The sequence below is a fragment of the Protopterus annectens genome, chromosome 12.part0 (genome assembly GCF_019279795.1).
Source record: "Protopterus annectens isolate FY-2018-M chromosome 12.part0, PAN1.0, whole genome shotgun sequence".
NCBI classification, from domain to species: Eukaryota; Metazoa; Chordata; order Ceratodontiformes; family Protopteridae; genus Protopterus; species Protopterus annectens.
In genome coordinates, this window is record NC_056746.1 from 1,378,490,349 (window position 1) to 1,378,515,022 (window position 24,674).

At 39.5% G+C, this 24,674-nt stretch overlaps 1 non-coding gene across 1 annotated transcript; it reads right to left on the minus strand.

The window, feature by feature from the left end:
* Positions 1-8,823: 8,823 nt before the first annotated feature.
* On the minus strand, positions 8,824-8,895 carry TRNAE-UUC. The gene has a single exon. It is a non-coding gene; the product is annotated as a tRNA-Glu (tRNA).
* Between the last annotated feature and the right edge of the window lie 15,779 nt (positions 8,896-24,674).

Below are 24,674 nucleotides of genomic sequence, written 5' to 3' on the forward strand. Positions count from 1 at the left end.
CACCCTTTTAAGGGCCTTTTAGTAGCTGATATTATTAGTTGGGTGGTGGCAGTAATTACTACCATATGGTCTGGGTAAAGGGGCACAGCTGGAGAATCTGTGTCAGCCTTTCCCGGGAGTGTCTGTGAAGTTGTATAAATACTTATCTCAAAGTGTGTGTGTGTTGTGCCAGCTACTTGGCAGGGACACAAAGCACTGGTTGGACAGAGGGGGTACTGGAGGTTTTAGCTTGCCCAGCTAGGCTGAGACCTGGACCCTATAGCTGTGCCAGTGGGGAGTCTTATTGGGTACCTGGTGAGCAAGTGAGCAACCAGCCCCAGACTGACTGTGATCTCTGTGTGCACTTAAGGGAAATTGTACTTTACTTTGTGTATTAGTTATCCTTTGCTCTTCTATGAGACAACCTCCCTGGTGTTAGTGATGAGGACCGAGGCTCCTTGATTGCTGGGCCAGGGCAAGGCCGTCACAAGAACAACAAAATAGTTAATGTGTTTAAAAAAAAAAATTAAGCAGTGTCATGTGATATGCTGGCTGTGGTCAGGTGATACTTGTTTGCTCTTATTTACATGGTGATTATTCTTTGTAATGGTATTAGTATTGAGAAAGGGTTCTTACCTGAAATCGTTGCTTTAATAAAGTTTTTGCTTGACATTGGAGTAGTTTATTTCTGAATACATAGTTTAAATTCACAGGAAGTACTCCAGCAGTCAAGGCTTCAGTGTCTTCCATGCATTTAGACCATTAGCTGCACAGACAGGGACAAAAGATGGAGGAGTCTCTGTCTGTATTAGCAAGAAGTCTAACTCTGTGTTGGTTAAAAAGGACAATGCCCTGGAATTTATGCACATGCAAATCACCATACACACAGTCATACACCTTATCGTAGCAAGTTATAGGTCACTATGTCCCTAGAATGTCATAGCTCATACCTAGACCTACTGGAGACACTCACCATTAAACCAAATTCCCTATTCATAGGAAACTTTAACTACCCCTCTATAGACCTGAAACTATACACTGCCTCATTCTCACATGCACAATGATTCCTGGACCTTATTAACATAAATACCCTTGACCAGATAGTGCGCACACCCACCAGAGGTTCAAACATACTGGACCTGGTACTTACCAATATAGGTGAGTGCTGCATTCACCCCTAGTGTCACGTCCTCATTGGTGAGGTTGGACCACAAAGCTGTCCCCTTTGAAATAAAAATCAGCTTGATAACCCCAGCAGACCCTATAACAGGAAGTATACCAAAGCAAACTACATGATATTAAGCCATAGTTTGTCGAAATTCAGTGCCCCTTCTAACACAGAGTGGTTCACAGACACCCTGTCTAACCATGTACATGGCTGTATCTAAGCTACTGTACCTACTAGAAGTAAGCACAAAACAAACTCTAAAAACAAATTATACTGGTTGAATCCTAACCTTAATAGAATATATAACAAAAGGAAAAAAAAGTCATGGCTAAAATCAGGAAAAACAACTCTCACAGTGATAGGAGCTCTCTAATTAATCTAAACTCTCCTGTGCTTTAGGCTGAATTACAGAGTGAAAGCCATACATAAAAGCATCACAAGCTACAGCGAGGGATGCACTCTGATCATAATGCACAAGAACTGTATATCAACAGTACCAGCTATTGAAAGCATTCCATTTCTGCAGCTACCACTGTCAAAACACTTGGTGTTTGCTCCAGCATGCTGGCTGACAAACTCAGCAGGTCTGTCTTCATCTAACTAGAGCCCTTACAAGCTCTAGTTAGATGAAGACATCCCGTAACCTAACTTCTTTATCTTCTATTATGTCATATGGAAACTAAGAGGATTAATGAAATCCAATAAGGCCAATTACAATGTCAAGATTCACAGGGTAAAGACAACCACAAGGCCTTCTAACACTATGTCTGACACCTCAAAGGTAGCACATATTAGTGTGCCAAACTGGTGGTCAATGGAGAGACCTTCATTGAGCAGAGTAACAAAGTGAATTTGATGGCTGACAATTCAGTTAAACTTTACCACCTACTCCTCACTGCCTTTTCCCATGAATCTCTCCCATAACTATTAACAGGGAGCAGGTCCTGCTAGTGTTCACTAAGGTCAGAAACACAGCCTCACAGGGCTCTGATGGTTTCCTGGGATGCCTCCTAAATAGCTTGAAACATGGCCTATTAGGGCCACTTGAGTCACCTTTCAACTATAGCCAGAAAAAGGCTTTGTTCCTTGAGGATGGAGGACTACAATGGTTTTTCCATTTCACCTATTAGTCTGACTAGTCTAATATGCAAAGCCATGGAATTAATTATTATGGAAATGATCAACAAAGACAGAGGCAGCCTTCAGACACTGGACTCAACCCAGTTTGGCTTTGTCAAGGGAATGTCATGCCTACTAAACTTGTTGGACTTCTTCGAGAAGGTCACCAAAGCAATGGATAAAGGTAAAACAGTGCATACCTCCTACCTGGACCTGGCAAAGGCATGTGATACAATACCCCACCATGGGTAAAGCTGACAAACTCACTGAACTGGGCATAAATCCCTAGATAATTCACTGGATTGCCAGTGGCTCACAGACAGGACCAAGGAAGTCAGGATTGGTGATACCACCTCCACTAAGAGACCAGTCATCACTGGTGTAGCTCAGGGCTGTGTGCTGGAACCACTTTAATTTGGCATCTACCTCTTGAAGGTAATGGCTAATGTCAAGGGCCTTTGGCTGACCATGTTCACAGATGACAGCAAATTGGGAGCTACCATAGATTCCTTCATGACACACACATCTTACAAGAGGGTCTAACACAGACACATGACTGGTGCCAAAGCCACAGATTAAAACTCAGTGCCAAGAAATGCATTAGACTCCCTTTTGGGAAAACTACTACCTGCTAATTACTTCATCGATAAGACGCCCTTAAGAGTTGACCTGGTAGTCAGGGAATCTGGGATCATATGTATACAGTAATCTGACCTTTGACCAACATGTGGAAAAGGTAGTAAGAAAATCATTCTCTGTTACCCAACTTTAAGAAATGGCATGGCATCCAGATAAAAAGAAGTCATAGTACCACTTTATTTGGCTCTTATCAGACCCATCATTGCGTATAATACCATATTCGGCACATACCTCACCACACATATGCAACAGTTGGAACACCCACAAAGGCTCCCTACCAGGAGAATCCAGGTTATAAACATATTGACCTATATGGGCTGCCTTAAAACCTTTCTCTGCAGGTTACTGACATGAGATCTATGCCTGGCATACAAGGCATCCTCTGATCCAGCTCTGATGGACTTTTTGCACATCCGCAAAATGAACAGCATCAGAACCACTAGATCCAAGTATTTAAATTTTGCTTGTGACATACATAAGGCATGTTGGTGAGACAAATATGTGTCCCAGAAGATCCCCATGCTCTGGTACAGGCTCCCCTTCCTTTGTGAATCAGAGTCCATACCTAACCCTTCTTCTTCTTCTTTCGGCTGCTCCCATTAGGGGTCGCCACAGCATATCAACTGTTTCCATTTCTTCCTGTCCTCTGCATCTTGCTCTGTCACACCAACCGCCTGCATGTCCTCTCTCACCACATCCATAAACCTTATCTTAGGCCTTCCTCTTTTCCTGTTACCTGGCAGCTTCATCCTTAGTATTTTTTTCCCAATATACTCTGCATCCCTCCTCAGCACATGTCCAAACTAATGTAATCTTGCCTCTCTGGCTTTGTCTCCAAACCTTCCAACTTGGGCTGACCCTCTAATATACTTATTCCTAATCCTGTCCATCCTCCATACCTAACCCTATTTAAGCATAACCTTGATCAATAGATGGGAAATTGGAAATTCTTCCTGGGTCTGGCCCTCATGTTTCTGATAGAGAGATGGCAGACAATAATGCCCAGACTAATATACCCCCCTAACATAATCTCTAGAAACTTCCTAAGTAACATACCCTCTCCTATTAAATGACCCGATACATAGGGACACAATTGGATTGGGTTGCACAGCTAGGTTTATAAAGGCCCTGGTGGTCAATAGCCTAATATATACCTACGAACCTTTGTTACCAAGTGATAAAGAAATAAAATCCTGCCTGAAAGACCTTACCAGGATGTAGAAATGCATGAGCATTTGGCTGTATAGTCCTTGGATGTTAACAAATCCCAATATGACTAGCTTGACTAAAGATAACAGTTACAACACCAGAGGGTAAACACCCACCTCAAACTGCATTAAAAATGCACCAGAGATTAAGAGATTTATAATAGAACAATTGGTTTAAATCAGAGCGGATGGTGAACCCCGTAGAAGAAAAATGTTCACACATCACCAGATACGCACTTAATATACACAGGAGGACTGACAGACAGTATTTAAAGCCTCCTGTGATAATACCTGAGGAGAATGTAAAGTGAAAGAAGTTGAGGAGTGTTATAAATGACTGAAATTCAAAGCAGTGTGGAAACAAGCTTTTTATATACAAATATCTAATGATTGACAAAGACATGCATACAAGTTCCTGCTTTCATACACCCTTCAACAGCATGGGGCACAGACTTCATCACTGAGGAATTATAATTTCAGAGCAGTTTCCATCATCCTACAATACAATGCACACATCCTCTAATTCTGCCATGGCACTGTTAGGATCTGAACTCAGATCATTTGAGTATAAGCAGACAGTTTGCTGCCTGCAGCACACTGGCATGGTGAGTCATCATATTATAACAACTCCAACATTCTCCTGAGATTGTGTCATGCTCTGCATAACTGCCTTGCTTAGTGTGTGAACATGAACGCTTATTGTACAGGCCTTCTTATTCAGAAGGTACGAGCAGGATTAAGCAATTGTTAACCCATGTCAGCCCAACCTGACTGCCTTGGGTGTGGATCTAAAGAAGGATTACACATGCGGTTGCAAGCTGGAACATGGAAATCCTGGAATATAGAGTACTGCACTTTTGGTTTGTACTACTTCATCTATATAGGCATCTTAACTACTTTTAGGACATCTCATTTAATACTTTAATGAAATGATGTAATCATCGAGCAGTTACGGAAAAAGAATATGCCTGAAAAGCTATCACCTTTGCTGTAGGAATAAATAAACCTGGCAGGTGTTAGAGAAATCTTTTCTCAAGATATGTGTGCTTTCAGAATATTAGTCCATTTTTCTTGTCAAGCATAAAAATGATCCTACTTCATTTTGCATCTGATATTAAATTATGTTATATTACTTTCTGAACAGTTTGCTTAAAAGTCCCCACTGGTTTAGCACAAAGGGAAGGGAAAACAAATTAGAAACATGCATAACCGATTTCCTATCACTTTTTTATTACTTCTTTAATTTGGAGGAACACCTCTGAATTAAGACATTTCAAGGTTCATATATGGACCCCGCCCCCAAGCCTCAGAGAGACCACAGTGTTGTGACATAGTGCTATTTGCGCCCAGTTGAATTCCAGGGTTAAACAGGAAGTAGTTAATTCTAATAAACATGCAGTTAATGAGATAGTGTGCATTTAGAAAATATGGTTTTATACCCACACCTTCCACTTGCATAACATACATTATTTCACTACACATCTGTGATACATGCTGAGAAATATGATTCAGCTTACTGAATGTTTTCTTACTAAAAGGAAGAAAATCCACCTTTCTGCTTCCCTTTTTGGTATTATGTGGTAACCAAGCATTAGTCAGGAATTAATTATGAGTATACATTTCATATATCAACATTCACAGAGTAATAATTTCTTCATTGCTTGTTAATTTTTCTAGAAAAATGATGAATACTTCCACAAAGAAGCATACGCAATTTAGCTGGAATCAGATAGTCTCAGAGATGAGCAGTTTATAACAAACAGCATGTCAATATACTACCTTCACTTATTTATGAGGGACAAAACTTAATTATTGTATATCTAAAACAGCAGGTTTGGTTGATAGTGGAATATTTGGGGTGAGTGAGCTTCCCATTTTGTTAGATGAGATGATTGCTTTATAACAAAAACATGCAAAATTGTTGAGCAAGTCAAAGTTTACTATGTGGAAATTATTTATTTCCAGTGGAAGACCTCCCTGTGAATTGAGAAATTGCATATGAGTGGGTTCACAGTACTCACTGGGATTCTGTCTTGACATGGCTGATATATAGCACAACTGTAACCTTTAATACACGCAAAAGGATTATACCTTATGAACACTCACACTTAGATACGAACAGAATTTACTCATATATCATGTTGGCTACCATATTTTGTATTTCTACTCACTCATACATTTACACAAGCTCCTTTTGTATTAGCTATAAGACTAAAAGGTCTGTAGTCCTTTATATCAAAAGGAACTCAGTACTCTATGCACACATCTCCACATTATGCTTGTAATTAAGAGATCTGCATAAGGGCTGGTCAATTATTTCCTTAGTTCCCAGAAGCCTTTGTTGCTGATATCATCTTTTCTGGAAGCTGTTGTGGATATCAGACTATACTGGTGCATGTTTCTGATCACATGTATTTCAAGGTCTATATTAGCTAGTCGAAGTGTCAAAAGAGTGAACGTTCTTTCATCGACTGCTAATATGCAAAAACACACAATGCCGACTGGCTGGAACAGCAATTTTTTCCTAGGGAAAAAAATTGCTGGGACATTGTCTGGACTTTGCCGTTTCCTCCACTGTGGTGTGATCTCGGAGTTGGTATATTTAAGTGGGGTTGGGGGTGGGGTCACAGCCCCCCACATTGGGGTGTGTGTGGAGCAAAGCCCCCCACTTTATTTTGTTTGTAGATTTGGGCTTTTTTGTTGTTGTTTTTTTTTTTTTTGGGATCAGTGATTTTTTTTCCCTGGGATGGTATGTTCAACTTTGTGTGTTTTCGCATATTAGCAGAAAGCCGCGGTGGTGCAGCAGTAGTGTTGTTGCCTCACAGCAAGAGGTTCTCCTGTTCGATTCTCGGCTAGAGTGCAGGGAGTGCCTTCTGTGTGGAGTCTGCATGTCCTCCCCGTGGTTGGGTGGGCGTTCGAAAGACATGCGAAAATGGGCGTGCCTTTGTTGAAGGTTGAATGTCGAGCTGGCACCTCGGCGTTCGTGAAAATCTACTGCCAATCATTAGCAGACCGGAGTTCCGCTGTGGCGACCCCTAACCGGGAAAAGCCGAAAGACAACAACAGCAGTTGATGAAAGAGTGTTTGCTCTTTTGCCACTTTAATTAGCTAATATAGACCCGTATTTCATAACCTAGCAATATGAGTCTATACAGACCTATAGGATACCATATATAAAGCACCTCAATATAACTTCCAAGTTTCTTACATAACAAATCTCTCTTTTATGCTTTAAGAGGTCTCTGAACTTTCAGTTTTGAATTATTCCACCTAGTTGCATGCCATCTTTTGTGTAGCTAGGAAAATAAAATAATTTTGCATATTATGGATGCATAAAGACAACTCAAATACTTTATTAAATCTATGCAGCAGCTTGGCCAGCTGTTAGAGGAAGTTGAAATAATGGTTAAGGTGTTTACTTTGCAGACATGATGTGCAGGGTTTGATTCTCACATGGGGTAATTGGCTAGGCTTAAAATGGCTAACAAGAGCAGTTAGCCTAGTACTAATCTACGGACCTATGAACCTAAGGAAGGAAAAAGAATTATGAAAACAAAACAGGGTCGTCTAATGGTGAAACAGACCCTTCACAAGTAGCTGGTTAACTGTATTATTTGTTTATTTTTATGATGAATGCAACAAAATCCTGAAAGAGGAGGCAGCTATGGCTCTACTGAGTCAGTAGTTATTAAAACAGCGTTATCTAAAAATATATCGCTCAAAATAAAGGATTTGTGAGAAGGCACCTATCAATCTGTTGCTGGCTTTTTTTTTCCTGAATGACTTTTGATCAAATTCTAATTACCAAATGACTTTTGGAGATTGTTGAGGTTGGACCTGTTGTGTAATCTTAGAAATGGTATATATAAGCTGAGGGTGAGGGGGTCTCCCTCAATACATGTAAAGTTAGTGGGCTTGCCCTTTGAAAAAAAAAAAAAAAAAAGAGAGAGATGAACTTCTTTTCTGCTTGCTGAAAGTGGTTTGACTGAAAGACATTTAGAAAGAATGAGTTCTATAGATGCACAAGCTTCCTTAAGAGATGGTGACCTGTAAATCCATTCATGCACTCTCCAAACATCACAAATAGATGCCCAGTCAGGAGATAAAGTGGCTCTGCTGTCTAACAGAGTATGCTATACGTCAGTCACCATTTTCAGGGGGCTGAGGGTACACAGCTTGGACAGAGTATGCTATAGGTCAGTCACCATTTTCTGGGAGCTGAGGGTACACAGCTTGGTACTTTTCCATTCCTATAAAGAACTTCCATTGCAACAATCCTCATGATAAACATGGCATATCTGTGTGATTATGCTCACCATAACACTATATGCTTGAATACTAGGATCATATAAGTAAAACCCACTTCCTCTCACTATCGCCCTGGTCCTGTAAAAGTTAGAGGTATGTTGGTCTTTGTAAAGTGCTCTGTACTAGTTACAGACATTATGCAATGCTTGGGTATTTTAGTAAACTGAAATAATTAACCCAAAGTGAGTGGATATGTTACCATATGTTCATAGATTGGTACTAGGCTATTGGCCCTAGCAATTCCCTGGCTATTTCTTCCCACAATATTTACTTTCCTGGACCCCTGTCTAGCAGGGCGACTGACGTGATCCCCGGGGTAAATTTCCTATCTCCCATCCAGTCGTCAAGGTTCTTTTTGAAGAGGGCCAAGGAGGCACTCTGCTTGACATAAAGTGTAACCCATTCCCATACCGGGAGTTGAACCCAGGCCACCTGGGTGAAAATCAGGAATCCTAACCGCTAGACCATATGGGACAGCTTAGCCTTGTCTTAGAGATATATTACAGTGTTTTGTGTAACGATAACATTTTATTTCACCATCTGATGGTTTTACATAGGTTAGTCTAAGTTCATAAAACTTCTTTAGCTTTCTTCAAGTGTATTTCTTGATACAAAATCTTTGTTTTCACTTTCCATACATTAAAAAGGACAGAGCAAGACACATTGCACTCTCTTTTATTGCAGAGTTCCCATGAACAACCAGACCTTGAAATTTTGTTTGTGTGTTGCTAAAGGATTACAAACTGCTGAAAAGCTAAGGCCAGAGATGTAGACGTTTGTTCATTTAAAAGATTTAAGGAACCAGAATCCAGCTAATGGAACCAAGATAATGGGACCCATCCCAGGACCTGTAAGTGACAGCTGTCATTAAAGGTTTTAGGTCCAGTGACCCAAACAGTAAAAATCAGCTGCAGTCAGCCACCATGTGGGCTCGCTACCAAAAAATGGAAGGGTATGGGGGTCAGGTGACACACTGAAGCAGGATAAATTAAGATTGACCAGACCCTGCCAATGGAAACTGGATCCTTGTATGTGGAATGTTCCCTCTCTGCCGAGGATCTAGTGTTCTACCAAAGGATGAAACTTTCCAACCAGGTATAGCTTCCTTTCCATTAACAATAATGCTGTTCTGTTCTATACTGCAAGCTCTTCCATAAGATTTTATTTTGTAATAATTTGCACATTTTAATAAATGTAATGACTAGAGCTGAATTTTATTTTTTGGTGGGGTTACGTTTTTTTCTAATGAAGGCTGCCAGTTACAGCATTTATTTTCTACCTGAAGTATATGTTTATATGGCACTCATATACATAGTATTGATTCTACAGCTAGACCTTTCATTCTGTGTTGGTTGCTGTCCTATTCATGAGTTGTAGCTGAGGAGAAGCCATGGTCAGGTGTGAGGATATTCAAAAGCCTTCAGCCAGATTCCTTATAGCTGTGTCAGTAAATAAGCTAAATGCTTCAATACAAGTGCAAGCTGCAAAAAAAAAAAAATAATAATAATAAATAAAAAAAAAGAAAAAAAAGAAAACTTTGCTAATTCAGTCATCCTGGAGATCACAGGTATGGTTCTTAATAAAGTCGTACTGACTCTTCAGTCTTAATGGAAGACTTATGGATTCCTATGGGAATGATAGGAATGCCTACAGGATGGTGTCTTGTAAGAATGGGTTGCCCGATATAAATTAAAATGATGAATTTGCACTGAATTCTTGTTAGTAATTTACAGTCAATAATGGTCATCATGTCTGGTCATCATTTTTCTTATCAGTATAACTGGTACTAAAGTTACACATGGCAAACAATGAAGACTGATTTTGTAGCCAAGTCATCAAACATGTGGCTTTACAGATACTTAAACTAAGAGAAGTACTAAGCTGTTAGCTGAATTCCACTTGGTGGTGGGTTTATTCAGACAGCTGGTGTATTTGCTGGACAGACCTTGGAAACCCAAACACATAGTGATAGCGTTCTGGGAACATCCAGCAGATGCTTCTGTGTGATGAGTTCAACTCGTACTTCTAGGAGAGCTGTGATTTGCAAGAAAGAGACAGCCAGGCTTGAGTCTTTACTACTTAATACCTTAAACCTCCTGTAGCAGATATATACAAATGACCTTTTAAGAACATGCAAATGTTTCAGCAACATAGCTTCTGAATACAAATGACCTTTTAATTTTTAAGCTTTGGCAGATGCATCCATAGCAATAAAGACAAACCCCATTAGCTGTAGACTGTATAGCTGAGTTTCTCTTTGTTTTTGTAAGTACAGTATAATTAAATTAACAATGCTTTAGAAACACAGAGATTAAAATCAAGCCTGATGTCCATAAACATTATGGTGCTTGCAAAATAGCACAAATCACATAGGTTCATAGGTTCATAGGTAGGTACTAGGCTATTGGCCCTAGGGCCTATATAAGCCTAGCCAAAAAATGTACCCTGGCTTTCGCCACCCAAGAAAATTATTTTCCTGTGCCCCTGTTGAGCAGAGCCACAGACGTGATCCCTTGGGTGAATTTCCTATTTCCCATCCACTCATCAAGATTTTTCTTGAAGAGTGCTAATGAGGAACTCTGTTTGACATAGATAGGTAGTCTGTTCCAGAGTATGGGAAGTCTGCGATATGCGATGGAGTAAAGCTGTAGTTTTTTGAGACGGTCTGCGTAGGGAATCTGTTTGAGGCCAGTAATCCTCTTTGTGAAGTATTTCTGGGGTCTTTCCAGTTGTTGTAGATGTCTTGTGAGGTACATACCAAAAGGGGCATTGTACTCTATAATGGGTCTAATGAGTGATGAGTAGAGGGGAACAATGACCTCTTTTTTTCTGGATGAGAATCCTTTTGTGATGAGATGAGCCACGTAGAAGGATTTAATGACGATTGTGGCAATGTGATTATCAAAGGAGAGACAACTGCCCACCTGTGTCCCAAGGTCTCTTATCACATTTTCAGCATTAAGTAGACTACCAGCTATGTGGTAGTTCATGGGTACAAAGTTTTTACCAAAGGGGGTGACAATACACTTTTTGGCATTGAGCTTCAGGCCATGGCTTTGACACCAGGTATCTGTCTCAGTGAGGCCCTTTTGTAGTTTGTCCACATTGTTAGGAGTTTCGATTATGGCTCCTAGTTTGCAGTCATCTGCAAACTTTGTTAGCCAAAGACCTTCTGTGTTAGTCTGCACTTCAGAAAAGTAGATACCAAACAGGAGAAGACCCAGGACTAAACCCTGTGGTACTCCACTTGTCACTGGTCTGAAGTCGGATTTGGAATCTGCTACTTTCACAGTGTGGGTTCTGTCCATGAGCCAGTTGGCAACCCATCTTGTGACATAGGGATTTATACTTAGTTTAGTGAGCTTATCTATAATTCCAGAGTGGGGAATGGTGTTGAAAGCCTTGGTGAGATCTAGATAAGCTGTGTGAACCATTTTACCCTCATCTATGGCTTTGGTGACTGCTTCAAAGAAGTCAATCAGGTTTAGGAGACATGATCTGACTTTTACAAATCCAAACTGGGTAGGGTCCAGAGTTTGGAGATTACCAATGTCTTTGTTTATGAGTTCCATGATGATATGTTCCATGGCCTTGCAGACCAGGCTCGTCAGGCTAATGGGGCGGTAGTTCCCGGGGTCCGTCATGGCTCCACCTTTGTGGAGTGGGATAACCATCGCGGTGCGCCATTCAGTGGGTACAAAGCCTGAGGTGAGGCTATGACTGAACATGGTACTTAGGTAGGGTGCCAGTTCATTCTGTAGTTCGTGTAGAACGCAGCCTGGGATATTGTCAGGTCCCATGGATGCTGTGTTCTTGGCTTTGGAGAGTGTGTTTTTTACCATCTAAACTAAATGATAGAAAGGTGACACAGACAAATCATTCAGTAAAAAACTGCAGTCTAGAGTCTTCACTGTGTAAATCCTTAAACCATGTGTAGTTGAGGTCCATGGGATATATGCAAATGACCCCTTAAGGACATACCCATGTTTCAACTACATGGCTTCAAGGAATGAAACAAGCAGCATACCCTGGGACATGTGACCTTTCTCTGCTGTAAGATGACTGAAAGATGCACTGGATCTCCAATAGCCTTTTCAAGAATGTCACTCGTCCCTCGTCACTCCATAAGAAAAGAAAACACTATATATTTCAACTATGCAAAATTTTAGATATGTAATGTAAAACAATGTGCAGACCCATAAACAATGCAAATATTAACTGTGTGTGAATAAAAAGAAATGTAAAAAAACTGCAGTCTCTATTTTTCTGTAAACATTGTTCGATTTTATTTCTCCTCATATAAAAATCAGAAACTTTTTTCCAACAAATATCTTACATTTATACAAATGAAAATTAAACAACATGACACCACTTTAGTTTCAAACAGTACACATCAAACAGATCATTGAAACAACTGTAGTTGCAAACTTTATAATCTATCCAGTCACAATAATTTCCCAAAAGGTGGCTTTTATTTCAATTCTGTTGTGAATTTATTTTATTTAAAAATGTGACACATTAAAATTCTGCAGAATAAAAGTGCAGAAGACTGCTAATAGAAATAGCACAATGTATATAATTCTGAAATATATTCAGAGAACATTTAAGCATGGATTATACTGAGGTACAGATTTCATCTTTATATACAGGGATTTTACCATTTAGTGAACAGTATTAATTTCTTTTCTTTTTCAGGTGGCTCACACCATTGTGGATACCTGCATAATATCAAAGATTAAAACTAATACAGGTGAGGAGCATTATAAGGTGAGCCAGGTGATGTAATGCTACACTGATATCCAAGCCTAATTATACAGAGGCAAAGTAATGTAATCAAACATGTTTATGCAGGCCGTGATTAAATCTTATGTTACAGCCATAATGCAGTTACTACAACACACATCAAAACTCTTCTCTGTGAAATGGGCTGTGGACAAAATATGTGGAGGATGGGCCCTTTTGTTGTCACTCACCATGCCGAATACAGAACTACCAATGAGAATGTAATTTGTGCTTTAAAATCAAAAGCCATATTATGCTCTGAAAGTAAGAACTATCAAAGTACGATACAAAATACAAGTTGCTAAAAGGTATATTCAAGGGGAAGGTGAGAAGCTCCCCTCCCTCGGTACATACCAGTCCTGGTATGAAGGAATGCCATCAAAGAGAACACTTTTAATATCTAACCAAAGAATCAAATGTGCATGTTGCATATGCTTTAAAGAGTAGCAGACTGTATCTGCAGTGTTTGCATACAAAAAGGGGTGTACCGTGACTTAGTGAATCTTATTAGGTTGAAATTGTATTTCATTGAATAGTACCCAAAAAGGACTCCTGCTTTTCCCATTCCCCATTGCGGTATGTCTTTAGAGGGGGACTGTGAGGCCCCCATTACACATAGGGTCAATATTTCTCATCAGCTAGAAAACTAGGGTCCTTTTAGGTTGCAATTCAAAGAAATGCAGTTTCAAGCTAATAGGATTTGTACCTTGACAGAGGAAGAGAAAACATGTCACGGAATAAAAAAAGCTCACTTTCTAATACAATTACACCTACAGGGTTAGTAGATGTTCACAGAGAAATAGATGTGAGCTTTAAGGACACATGATTATTTGTCAAAGGTCTTTTCTTTGGCAGACAAACCAATGGCAAACATCAGACCTCAAGCTTTTTTGCAAGGGGCAACCCCCACCCTACAACCATTTTGTGGGGGAAGAGTATGTCTGTTTGACTGTCTGTGTGTCTGTGTGTGTGTGTGTCTGTCTGTAACATATTGTACACACTTGCTACAGCAGTGGTAGCAACACTTTGTGAAAAAAGGTAAGAATGTTATTCACAGAGCTTGGGAATTATGTTCTTTTTTAAAGATAATTATCAACAGCTCTATGGCAAGGAAAATAAAAGTTTTACTATCACACCAAAATATTTGTCAGGTTATTATTAAACGTCTCTAACAATTAAGCAAGCAACTGAATGAGCAAAGTAGAATAAGGGATCTTCCCTGACCTGTCCAGGTATTTTGATCTAGTAAATCTATTCATATTCCTTTTAAAGTGCTTTAGCTTGTTGGATTCTTTCTCTAGTCCATTTCTAGCTTAATAATAATTTTGGGGGTCACTCGCAGTTTGCTTGGACTAAAACTACTTAAACCACCACTAGTATACATTAATCCTGGAGTCTCCCATGGGGCTCAGCTGCTGCTGTCTTCTACCTTTATAAATAATCTCCCTGAAGTGGGATCCCCCTCCCTCTATGAGATTGCTTTCTGCAAATGTTACACTGCTTTACTAGTGTGTTATCTATCTCAAGAAAGCCACACTGCTTGTTACATACCTGGCCAAAAATTCGACACTTCTGTACAACTATGGCTGTGATGCTTTGTAGCTCAGACAACAGTTTGTCTATCTGCCCCCCCCCCCCTTACTGTCATGACAGACTAGTAAACCCTTTGCAGGACTGAATACTTCAAATACTTGTTGTAACCCTGAACCTTCTATCAGCTTCACTCATAAAATATTGCTCAGAAACAATTGTGGTGTGGCTTTCACCATCACCCATCCAAGATGCTGTACTTATTACTGCCCAGAGCAGTTGTAAGTTGCACCTTACTGATGGACGCCTCATGTATCTCAACACAGGCAAACATAATGAAAAAAGAATATTTCTGCTGTTGTACAGTGCACTGATGTCTTCTAACAGCTCACCTTCAGGGTTATTGCTAAAGCAGATACAAAACCCATACAGGGGTATGGGACAAGTTCTCCAACCTAATTATCAGAGCATAAAGTACCTATGTGTGTATATAGAGTAGTAAGGTCACCCTAGAAGAGGTGATAGCAGCAGCTGACGGTGATCATTTAATCTGGAGTGCTGCATGGGCATATATATATATATATATATATATATATATATATATATATAATCTGGAGTGCTGCATGGGCATATATATATATATATATATATATATATATATATATATATGTATATATATATATATATATATATATATATATATATATCTCACTAAACTAGGTAGAAATCCCTACGTCACAAGATGGTTTCCAAATGGCTCACTGACAGAACCCACACTGTAAAAGTTGCAGACTCCAAATCTGACCTCAAACCAGTGACAAGTGGAGTACCACAGGTTTCAGTCCTGGGACCTCTCCTGTTTGATATCTACTTCTCTGAAGTACAGGCTAACACAGAAGGCCTCTGGCTAACGAAGTTTGCAGATGACTGCAAACTAGGAGCCATAATCAAAACTCCTAATGATGTGGACATCCTACACAAGGGCCTCGCTGAGACAGATGGCTGGTGTCAGAGCCATGGTCTCAATCTCAATGCCAAAAAGTGCAGTGTCATCCCCTTTGATAAAACCTCTGTACCCATGAACTACCACATAGGCAGCAATCTACTTAACACAGAAAGTGTGATAAGAGACCTTGGGACCCAGGTGGATAGTAGTCTCTCCTTTGATAGTAACATAGCCACAGTACTCAGGAAGTTCTTCTACGTGGCACACCTCATCATAAAAGGGTTCTCATCCAGGAAAAAAGATGTCATTGTTCCCCTCTACTCGACACTCATTAGACCCATTATAGAGTAAAACGTCCCTTTTGGAATGTACCTCACAAGACATCTGCAGCAGCTGGAAAGTCACAGAAGTACCTTACAAAGAGGATTACTGGCCTCAAACAAATGCCCTACACTGACCGTCTCAAAAAACTCCAGCTTTACTCCGTAGTATATCGCCTACTCTGAGGTGATCTCTGCCTAACATATAAAGCTATGTCAAACCACCCAGAGCTGTTGGACATGCTACGCCTAAAGAAATCCCAATCCCTCCGAGCTACACAGTCTAGGGACCTAAACCTTGTCACCACAATAAACAGGACATGCTAGAGGAATAGATTCCTGTCCCAGAGACTTCCCATACTCTGGAACAGGCTACCCATCTATGTCAAGCAAAGTTCTTCATTAGCACTCTTCAAGAAAAATCCTGATGAGTGGATGGGAAATAGGAAATACACCCCAGGGATCACTTCTGTGTCTCTGCTTGACAGTGGCACAGGAAAATAACTTTCTTGGGTGGCGTAAGCCAGGAAACCTTGTTGGCTAGGCTTATGTAGGCCCTTGGAACAATAGCCTAGTACCTACCTATGAACCTATGAACCTATATATATGTATATATATATATATATATATATATATATGTATATATATATATATATATATATATATATATATATATATATATATATATATATATATATATATATATATATATGTGTGTGTTTTTTTGTTTGTTTGTTTTTTTGACTAGTACTCCCTGAGAATGGTACTCAGCTTCCTTGGATATTTTTATGAATGTTACCTGGAAACCAACTGAAAGTCAAATGCCCGAATTACAGAATGCTGAATTCTGTTCAGAAGGCAGATTCTTTGTGTTCTTCTGTTACTTGGAAGCATTTCTAGAATCTGCTGCAGACAGAAACCTGCAATGTATTCTTTTGTGTGCTGCCTAGCTCTCAAGTACCAAAACCTAGCAGTACTGACTCATGACAGCCATTTTTCAGTACTGCTTTGCTGCTTTCTTCTCCTCCGCTGATGCTGTAGGTGTTACCACTTGATTCAGAATAAAGTCCGTTACATGTGTGATAAATTCTAGATGGATATACACAGGCTGTTTTCAAATTTCTAAACAACAGCTGAGAATGGTTCAGGTGGCCGATACTCTCATGGCGGATGTCTGTAAAAGTTATCGTTATTTATCTCATAGAAATGAGAGTTGACAAGATGATTTTTAGTTTTTTTAATGGGGCATTGCTCCCCAACCCCCTCAATTAGGATTCCTTATAGGAGGAGATGTCCTTTTTGGTCTACCCTGCCCTGCAGCTATTACCCTATTCAGATCATACCTCACCTTTGCAGGATGTGTTTGACGTGTCCAAAACCTAAATAACATTTGTAAATATCTTTTGAGAAACTTGTTTAGTTTGTTTTTTCCTAGTGTACATATGCTGTAAATAAACCAATCTAAACGTGAGTAATTGCTTAAAGAGACACCTTATACCATGAAGTATCATGACAGAAAAAAATGGATGAAGATAAAGTCAGCGACAGCTTTTAGAAGCCCAGACACTTTCAGTGGGCAACAGGAATTCTTTCTGAGAACTACTTAACAGTCATATCTACCAAAGTGTAGTGACCTCACAGTATTTGGAAGTGCTGATTGTTTTTCCAGTAGAGCTAAACCCATGGTTACTATTCCATGTACTTTCGGCACATGTAATTTGATTAGTCAAATAAACCTCTTAATCATGCACATAGCCAGCCTTAGGCATAGGCCAATTAGGCAGCTGCCTAGGGCGCCGCTCTAGCAGGGTCACTTTTCCAGTAAACTGGGTGGTGTAAATAGACCAGGATGGGGGTACCAGGTGGTGTGGGGGTGCTGTGAAGTCATTTTGCCTAGGGCACCGCTTGACCTAAGGCCGACCCTGACCATGCAATATCATGTACAGCCCTCAAGAATATGCCTATTTCTGTGACTCATCCAGAAACTTTAGTTTGTTTAGTGAATTGTTTATGTTGCAAAAGATGCAAATGAAGTTCACAGGAATCAAACCCATTTCTGAAGGATACAGCTTTTTTTTTCTTTTGCAGATCATTACTTAACGGCTTTTCTTATATTGATTATCAGGTGTATTAAAATATGGAAAGTGTTCTTGCACTTATATTGTGGATCTCAAATTACTAAAACTGACTAAAATCCCAGTCATTGTACTCTGTATTCTACAGACTGCTAAGAGGTCACCTGTGTCTGGCATACAAGGCATCCTCGGACTCATTACTGATGGATTTACTGCACATTAGCAAGTCAAATGGCATCAGAAATACTCAGTCTAGGGATCTGAAACTCTTCATCAACATCAACATCAACAGAATTGTTTTGGGGGGCAGGTAAAACACACAGAAGATACCACTGCTCTGGAATAGACTCCCGATTCACAGAAAATAAAGCTCATCCCTGATTATATTGAATCAATACTTGGTTCTATGGAAGGGTAATTGAAAATTCACTGCATGACTGTCCCCTGTACTACTGATGGACAAAGACAACTCCAAAATGCTTTACCCCATGCACAGGTCTCCTCAAATTATCTATGGTATGATCCCACTTATTTTCATTAGGGGTAATATATAATTATCAGCCATGAGATGGGTAAGGCCAACCTAACACCAACTGGGATAAGTTAATTCAAGCACCAAAAGGGAAATTGACTAGGCTTAAAATGGCCTCCAAGGGCAGCTAGCCTAGTACTTACCTAAGAACCTATAAATGCATGTTTTACAAACAACAATAAAATAATAATCACTGAAATAAATGATAAAGCATGACAACTACCTATGCATGTTACATGTTTATGTGACCATCATGAAGTCTTGCTCTTGAATATAAAGCTCATTTTTAGTGTTTATTGCTGGAGGCCTCTGCTAGTGATTCCAATTACCATGTTAAAACTAATGTTTCAGCCCAACTTAGAAAGAGTTCCAGACCATACCAGCATATACTGGTGTCTCCACATTTAAAAATGTTGAAAGGTTTCTTGTTTGCTACAACATATGCAGTTATTTTGGGTCAACCATGTTTCCATTGGTTATTGCTTAAACCATGAATTCTTCTCTCCTTACTTTAGGAACATTGCTCAAGTCATCTTTTTCAGAAGAAGCATTAATGCCGTAACATGTCTTTGCCTCCTATTTGTACAGTATGTATAAATATGATTTCACAAGTCACCAGATACATATACACACAAGTGCACCTGGATATACTTATAGTTTTCTTGGTGACATCAAGTGTGCTCAGTTTTTAAATCATTGGGAATAAGGACTCCAACCCAAATCTGGGTGGCCTCTCCACCTTGTTGGAATGATGTTGCACAGGTACTGCTTAAGTTTGGGGTGTACTACAAAGTCAGAAAATAAGTATACAACAGGTATGAATTAGCAGCTACAGAAGTAATCATACTAGGAGGTGGACTGTGGGAGGCTAAGGTGAGGATTCTGAATACAAGGGAGCAAAAAGAAAAGACATAGCTGTTTCTAATAACAGAAGCCATTCAATCATTTCTAATTTGATGCAGTGGTATGTATGGCAATGTGCCAGCTCTGCACTTCTACAAATTCTCTCAAAAACTATTCAGAGTGAGAAAAGGTGTTAAGTAAAGACTAGACAATAAAGAGTCATAAGTAAAAATGCTAACCCAAAGTTAGCATTGTTTCTAGGCACAACAGCCAGCTTATGCTTTATCAAACACAGATTAACAGTGGACATCCAGAGTATGAAGATTTTTTCTCCCTTTTTTTTTTGGGGGGGGGGGGGGGGCAGAAAAAAAGCAGGAAGATTAACAGATTGCCTCAGAATAAACTCTGAGACCACTATAGGCATAAAATAATGATTTGTTCTCAAAGAATTCCTTTCATATGGAAAATGAGGTAGAGCTGACTTACCATATGAGCTAGTAACTCAAGTATACTCTCAGCTTGTCATGTATAGATGGTCCTACTTCAGAAGACCGACAAACCAAAAGACTGAATCCCAAAAGACTGGAAATTCAAAATACTGAACACATTTGTAATGTGGGGGCAAGACCCCCAGCACCCCTCATGTGGGGGACTGCACCCCCCTCCCCCTGCTAACTATCTATATATATATATATATATATATATATATATATATATATATATTTATATATTTATATACCAACTCCAAGATTGCATAATAGTGGAAAAGGGGCAAATTCCACCATTCAGTATTTTGAATTTTCAGTCTTTTGGTTTTTCAGTCTTCTGAGGTAAACCCATACAGATATATTACTTTGGATAGTAAAAGCAAACCATATTACTAACATAAGAAAAGGTCGGCTGTGGTGGTGCAGTGGTTAGCATTGCCACCTCACAGCAAGAGGTTCTCCAGTTCGATCCTTAGCTGGGGTGCCTTCTGTGAGGAGTCTGCATGTCCTCCCTGTGGTCGTGTGGGGTTCCTCTGGCTGCTCCAATTTCCTCCCACATCCCAAAAGACATGTTGTAGGTGGATTGTATACTCTACATTGGAGTGAGTGCGTGTGATCCTTCCATGGAAGGTTGGGTGCCAGGCTGTCAACTCGACACTGTAAAACTCCACTGCCAATCATGAGCAGACAGGTGATCCATTGTGGTGACCCCTAACTGAGAAAAAGCCAGAAGAAGAAGATTACTAACATAAGAAAACTTGTATACCTTTAGTTTTGATTTACATCAGTATAGACTAACAAACTATTTTTAATAACCCCAACAATAAAACTAGTCAGCTTACGTTTTTCAACAATAATATGAGACAAAGGCACATGTGTAACACTAATGACTCTCAGATCTTTTTTCATTGGTTCAGTTCTTGGCTGGGGTGACCTCTGTGTGGAGTATTAATATTCCCCTTGGTGCATTGTTAAATTTCAGTGGGGCATTTTGTTTCTTCTCATATTCAAAAGATGTACTGATAGGTAAACTCTTCCAATAATGGTCCGGATTCCCATCCACAACTGTTTCTGTGTTTTATGTCTATTGCTTGCTAGGGCAGGTGTGGGCTCCCCTGCAGCACTTAAGTATGAACAAATAAAAGAATACATATAACAAAATATGTATAAAAATGTGTAATTAACATCATATTACATTAACAGCGTATCTACAGATACTTCATATTGAATAAGATTATATAGTTTGCAAAAGAAAAACAAATATTACCCAGTTTGCAGAGTGAAATAAATAAAACATTCACTATTGTCAGGCTAATAATGATGAGAAAGCAGGTACAGAGTATAAATGATCTAAAGGTAGACGGAAAGACAGGATACGGGGTTAGTAGTAGGAATGATTAGAATGCAAAGTGAAGAAAACCATTGGTTAAACCAAAATGGTGGAGGTAACTAACTCAACTTACAGTAGACAGAGAGAGCTTTACTACACAGAAGGACTAGAGATGAGGAAAGGCTGGGTATGTATAAAAGTTCGCCATCATACCTAAACTGTTTACAAAAAAATATGTTTGCCAAATGCTTGGATACAGTTTATCTTAAATGGAAGAAAGCATTCTGAATTCTGATGTTTGTTGGGAAACTATTCCAAATATTAGGAGCGGTTTTTGAGAAGGCCCGTTTGCCAAAAACTAAGCCAAAGAAGCTCTGCATAGTACGATATCTCCCTGGTCATGTGATCTAACAGAATGGAATGTGTCCAGCTAAAGGTTCTAAGCACAGATGAGGAAAAATGTTGAATATTAGTCGCTTTTCTATTAAAGTGTTCAGAAGGAGGGTGGTGCAAACGGAGATGACAAAACAATAAAGCTCACCATTGGTGCTCTGTCATTAGCTGTTACAATAAAGTAACAACTCATTTACTTTATCAGAAGCAGTGCTGTGCAGTTAGCAGATCCTGCACAATCAGTGAAACCGCATATTCGACCTATGGGATGAACATATCATTGGCAATAACTTGTTCTGATTCTAAAATAGGCAAGTTGGTTAGATAGTAGCACAGTTTCAGCTGATGAGAGACTGTCTACTGTTTGCTCTGTGTGGTAACCTGGAGTATAGTATATGACCAGACTCCTAGGTATTCGGGGGTTTACCTGTGAGATCAGCTATGAAATGAAGAGGGTATCTGCACCCTCTGGTGTATGCCAAACAGTATAACATCAGACCTCTTGGACTGATAATGACATCATTTTAACATGGTTCTGCATATTGAAATTATTTTGATGCCTTGCACTTCAAATGACAGAGGAAGATCAGCACCTTCACAGTAAGACAGCAATGTGATCCATGCCAAGAGAAGAAAACTGTTTGTATGTGTCTGAAATAAGATCATTCAGTGAGTGGGGGACATGATAAGGTCTGTAGAACTCTTGAAGAAAGGAAGCCTGTGTCAGAAAGAGAGTCTTCATAGAATGTTTGCATGGATCATTCAAAGATTCAGTTAGTGAACTATTGAAGAGAACATTCATAATATTTTTTTAGAGTTTTTTTCAGTCAGAAGAGGGTAGTTAATCTAATCGAAATTTTTTTAGGTAATTGAAGAGTGATCTAGGTAGACCTTTATGTGTGTTTGTGGCAAAGCAGAGGGAATTTAATACACTACAGGCATTTTTGAATCCATGTTGTTTCTGATTTAGGCTGCCATGTTTGTTGAAATGATCTAGAACTTGTTTATACATTTCTGCATCCAGAATTTGTACCTAAGGGTGGTTCGGCAGCAATTGGGCAAAGGTCAGCAGATGAAGAAGGGATTTTGATTTTGGATGAGAGAATTATGGATGCCTTTCCCATTTTGGGGATTTGACGCCATTAGCTAAGGAAAGTGTAAAAATATGAAGTAAAAGTAAGTCAATATAGGGAGTGAAAAGTCTGAGGAAGACAAGATGAAGAGCAGTTCTAGAACAGCTTTATTAAGCATGACTGACAGTATATTGAAGCACTTCTTTGAAAGAAAGTTCCTCGAAGTACTCCACATGGAATGGATTCTGATAATTTCAGAGGGTTGTGGACTTAGTTGCTAAGTGAAGCTAGTGTAGAAATAGTCTCTGAACAAGTTAGTAGCTTGAGTTTGAGAGGAAGTTAATGTAAAAAGACTTGTAAGTGTGGGGGAAAACCTTTTTTGTAGGTATCATTGAGGTTTCAATTTTTTCCTAGTAGGTTTTAAGTGATGACTTTGAAAGACTCACAGCTATGTTGCTTTGGCAGTGTTTTTGGTTAATCATATTTTGTTTGCCACAAGATAGTGCAGATTGAAGTTTGAAGGTTCTTCTTAGTGTGGCAACATGACTCTTCCGAGCCCTTTCTCTTCCCAGTCTGACTTGTACTTAGCAGCTTCATCCAGATATTTAACCTCTTTCAGCTGGGGTCAGCCTGGCCAGGTATGGGTGTGCAGTGACCTCTTCTAAGAAATGCTCCTACATCCACAATGATGTCCTCATGAGCCCTATGAGACAGATACCCTGGCAGTTCTCCAGTTTCCAGCAGAGAATCTAATGCTAGGTACACCTTGATCATATGTCCCTCCTTCCTCTGATGAGAACCAAACAGGCCATACCTCAGCACTCCTCTCCTCACCCCATGCTGATTCCACCTGGCACCTGAAAGCGGAATCAAACTCAGACCTCCTGAGAGTCACGGTCAGTGCTTCATCACCTCCATGCCATCAAAGAAGCACTTGTTTGGCTATTCTTGTTGAACTTTTGAAATCATGGCATGACAGGAAAAACTGAAGAAGCCAAATTGTTTTTTGTGCTATGCTTTATTTATTTTATTTAAATTTGTTAACCTGGGTAGATCACTGATCAAAACTCACTAATTTCAGCTTCAGTCTGGGATACACAGCAAGAGACCAAACAGTAAACGAAACAGTATAGAGAATGGAGCAATACAAAATGGTAGAGATAACAATGCACTACAAAAAATAGTTTTGAGTAATATGGTACATTTTGGGTAGGAATTATAACATATACAATATATACAACAAGACACATCTAGGCTCCTGATTAGTAGAACTGTAGGTGGATAGACAAAGAATATATAGAGCTGGTAGGTAGGAGTGAGATTATGTAATGTTGACACAGAAGAGGCATTAGCATTTGTCTGCTTCTTTAAGATGTGTTTTAAGCTGAGGTTAGGAAAGTGAGAAACAGCTTGAGATGGCAGGGCAGAGTTTTAGATTGAGAACTGAATGAAGCTATGATCAGCGTTCTGAAGTTTGGTGTTGCAGTGTTGGAGTAGAGATGTTGTGATTCCTGCGGTTGTAGTTAGGTGGGGGTCATATGAGTTTGGATGTCAGTGCTGGGAAAGTTTGATTGTATAGAAGACGTATAGCTAACAGCCTAGAAGGAGTTTGCTTCTTTGATTGACAGAGAGTCATTTTTTGTAATGATTTGCAGTGGCGTTTTTGTTTTAGGGCCAGAGTGATGAATCTGTGGATTCCATTTTTGATTGTTTGGATGTTTCTGGCATTATTTTTTGATTAAAAGGCTATTAAGGGAAGGCCAGAGGGTGGCACAGTGGCACGTTCAATATTGATAGCATTACCTTTTTGGATGTACTAGTAATTAGGAATGCTGACCATACATTGATATCTGAGGTCTATCGTAAATACCCCCAGTATAACTCCTTGCTTCATGCCATCAGCTTTCATCCTCCTTATATATGCAGAAACATTCCAAAGTC